General features: G+C 37.9%; 1 long non-coding RNA gene across 1 annotated transcript; it reads left to right on the forward strand.

Annotated features, from left to right (window-relative positions):
* Window positions 1-423: 423 nt before the first annotated feature.
* Window positions 424-3,104, forward strand: LOC141640152 (uncharacterized). Its single transcript, XR_012542880.1, has 2 exons — window positions 424-488; window positions 2,838-3,104. It is a non-coding gene; the product is annotated as an uncharacterized LOC141640152 (long non-coding RNA).
* Window positions 3,105-4,195: the final 1,091 nt, after the last annotated feature.

A 4,195-nucleotide genomic window follows, 5' to 3' on the forward strand; every position in this document is an offset into this window, starting at 1 on the left:
CTCCGGAAGAAGTTGATGCGATGTTTGCGTCTCAAGAGGGTAATATATTTTATTTCCGTTTTTTAATTATTGTTAATTTCGCTTTTTTAATTATTGTTACTTTTATTTTTTAATTAGTGTTAGTTTTTGTTTTAATCTTGCATTTTAGTAATATAATCATCTAATTTATTTGAATTTTTGTAGGTTCTACCCATGATGCACATATTGAAGAAGAAGCGACTCAAAGTAAAAAAGGAAATAAGAAAGTATCATTTGTATGGAACTATTTCGTGAAGGTGCAAGACGCAAATGATCCGAGGAGTTGTCGTTGTGTATGCACCGTTTGCCGTGATGTGAAGAAAGTACACAAAGATTTTGCTTGGAAAGTTGGAAGTGGACTTGGAAGCATGAGTCGTCACTTGAATAGTGAGCATGGTATAACCTAAGTGGTGTTGCTAGCCAAACTCAAACTCAACTTAGCGGTTTCATGAGTAAAGAAGCCGGTGGAGGTAAACCTTTTTTTATAACCAAAAGGCTATGATTGGTCATATGGCTACTTTCGTTAATCTTGAAGAGTTGCCTTTTACTTATGGTGAAAGTATTAATTTGGAAAATTTTAATAAGCGAGCATTACAACCCGCTTTTACTCGTGTTAACCGTCACACTTTAAAACGAACTACTATGGAACAATATAAAGAACAAAAAAAAGAATTAATTGAATATTTTGCTAAATATGATGGCCGAGTAGCATTAACTAGCGACACATGGACTACAAAACAAAATGATCCGTTTTTGTGTGTTACCGTTCATTGGATTGATCATGATTATTTTTTACAAAAACGTATTATTGCTTTTGATATCATGGAAGAAATACACACCGGTTATAATCTCTTTTTGCGTCTTAAAAAATGTTTAGAAAAGTTTAATTTGTCTAAGAACGTTTTCTCCATCTCATTTGACAATGCATCGGCTAACACTAAATGTATTGAACATGTTCTTGGAATGGATAATTTATTGCTAAATGGCGAACTTGTGCATATTAGGTGTTGTGCCCATATTATAAACTTGGCGGCTCAAGAAGGAGTTACTTTTCTTGCACCACTTATAAAACCAATCAAAACTTGCATTAATTGGATTAGAAATGCTAGATCGAGGAAAACACAATACAAAACATTGTGCAAACAACATGGGTTAAAACCAAAACAATGGTCCACCGATTGCCCTACTAGGTGGAATTCGACATATAAATTGCTTAACCAAGCTCTAAAATATAAAGTCGTTTTAAATGAGTTATATAATAGTCACCAACGTTACGACCAAGAAATGCTTGATAATAGTATGTGGGTAATTGCCGAAAATGTTTGTAAACTATTTGAACCGTTTTACAAAGCCACCAACATTTTCTCTCTTGTGTATGAACCTAATGTGCATTTAGTTATACTTGAATGTTTAAAAATCGTTCTTGCATTTTCTAAGATTGAAAAGGCCGAACCATGTTTAATACCTGTGATAATTGATATGAAACAAAAATGGTTGAAATATTTTAAAACTTTTCCACTTATATATGGTGTTGCTTGCATATTAGATCCGTGTGTTAAACATATTGGTTTAAGAAATAGCATAGAGTGTTATTATAAATTGCTTGGTCTTGTTGAATATAATGCTCAAAATTATGTTGATGATTGTATTAATGTTTTACGTGAGTTGTCTAAAATTTATGCTACGGTTAATGACGAGTCTAGTAGTGATAACCCTCCGGCTCAAAAGAGCGCTCGGTTTGACAACGAACTTCATTCAATTTTATTCCGGGCATCGTCAACACAATCCTCCACTACTATTTGCGCCACAAAAGAATTGGACGATTATTTATCATATCAAGTTGAACAAAATGATAAGGATTTCAACATCCTTCTTTGGTGGAAATCTCGTTCCATACAATTCTCCTTACTATCAAAAATAGCTAGAGACGTGCTTGTTGTTCCTGCTTCTACGGTTGCGTCGGAGTCCGCTTTTAGTGCAGGTGGAAGAGTTTTAGATGACAGAAGATCTAGCCTAGCACCCTCGACCGTAAAGATGTGTGTATGCAAAAAAGATTGGGATCAAGCCAAAATAAGACGTCAAGGGGCAACGGAGTACGACCCATTAGAGGAAGACGATGGGTCATCCGAGACGAGCTCTCCAACCTAGAAAGCTCAAAGTCATCCACCCGCCTCCAATTCAAAAAAATTAAGTAAGTCGGGTAAGTAAAGAACTACGTGGGCTTTGATTCTTCCGATTTCCGACGAAGATACGTAGGCAACTTAATTATTATAAATTTTGAAATTTTTTCAAAAATTTATAATAGTAAAGTTCAAGCCCTTTATTTTTTTCTCCTTTTCCCCCCTAAAATGATAATTAATCACTTCAATTTAATAATAATAATAACTAAAAAAAAAAAAAAAAAAAAAAAAAAAAAAAAAGGAAAACCAACGTTTAAAGTTGGCAGGCCCCACCAAATCTCTCAAATCACCAAATATTTCCAAATTTCCAACGTCAATTTTTGAAAACCAACGTTTAAAGTTGAAATTTTTGGAATCTCTACCAACTTTAAAGTTGGCAATTTCCCAGAATTCAAACGTCAATTTTTTTTGTTTTTTTATTTTTTTTATTTTAATTTTCCTAATTCTAATCCTATAAATAACCCCTCAATTCCCACATTTAGTCCTCTCACTTTCTCAACTATTCTATTCTATATTTTTATAAATTCAAGTTATTTAACATCTCAAAAAAAAAACATGGTTCGGGAACTATTCGTATGGAGGTACTTCCACAAAATGTCCGATCCAAATATGTCTAATGAATTCAAGTGTATTTGCAAGGTTTGTGAAGATAATAATATTACCAAATCCTACAAATGGAGAACCCGTGAAGGATACGGCGTCATGTATCGTCATTTGAAGGTGGCCCATGGCATTACTCGTGATTCGTGAATTATACCCGTGATATTAAAATCGAGTCATTTCAATTTCAATTATCTATTCCGTCGTTATTATGCAAGTCAAATAATTATGTAATTTAGTTATGGAGTTATCGAATATCGAATGTATGTCGTTTCTATTAAGGAATAATATAAAAATTTTCGATTACGTATGAAATTCCATCGTCACTATTTTTTTTAATAAAAAAAAAAAAGAATAAAACAGGCCCAGCCCGCCTCTAGCCCGTCCCCAGCCCGCCTCCAGCCCGCCCCCCCTCGGCCCGGTCGGGACTTCGCCTCTGACCCGGCCAAACCCGGCCAAGCCCGTGCCCCCCCCTGGCCTGTTCAGGGTCTAGCCTGGTGAGCCCGGCCCGCCCCCGGCCAAGCCCGGCCAAGCCCGAAACCGGCCCGATAACAGGTCTAGTTGCATTGCATACATTACATCAACGACATATCAAATATGAACGGCTTCTCTAACCATTAGTAGAGGCCGCTATCGAGGCGGGCGGGACTAGGTGTTCGAATCAAAGAACTTCCGGATACGTACCCTCACCCCTTACTCCAGTTATCTCTGGACATCCATTTCTATTGGCATCTCCAGAGTCACTCTAGACATAGAATGCTAAGGGTAATGAGTTCTTAGTATTCATGTCATTACTTTGTGTCTTGACATGGCACGAGGTATTCGAACGGTTTCCAATTTTCCACAATAAATTGGTGGCGACTCCACAAATGCAGGCTTATTCAACCTTTCACCGGTTTCAATACCTCATAAATCGGTAACGGCCCATGATGTGCTTTGGCAAACCAAGGTTCCGTGGTTGAAGTGCCGCCGCCTCAAAACCACAACGCGCGGGTGCGCGCGGCGCGGATGGCCCTGTCCATAGTTTGGCGACTCCGCTGGGGATGATACACTAACGTATTACCCAGGGTGAAACTTGAACAAGGTTAGGGAATAGTTTATACGAGACAGTTGTCGATTTTCATTACTTGACCTTCTTAGGTCGTTTCATTTGGTCTTCCTAGGCCCTAAACTAACCCATTCGACCAATCGTTCCGTCCGGACGGTCCAAATTCCTATCTGGGCCTAAAGATGGATAGCGATTGAGGTTAACCATACTGCGGTACATACTCATGTTTGTATCGAGAGCTTTCACTACTCGAGGAAATGGACTAGGAACCGACCTTTCTCATGTTTGGCACGGACCTCTCCACAGACCAGGGTTTGATTGCTTGGTATGGCAACCCACCTTTTTAAGC

The sequence above is a fragment of the Silene latifolia genome, unplaced genomic scaffold (assembly GCF_048544455.1).
Source record: "Silene latifolia isolate original U9 population unplaced genomic scaffold, ASM4854445v1 scaffold_73, whole genome shotgun sequence".
Taxonomy (NCBI): Eukaryota; Viridiplantae; Streptophyta; class Magnoliopsida; order Caryophyllales; family Caryophyllaceae; genus Silene; species Silene latifolia.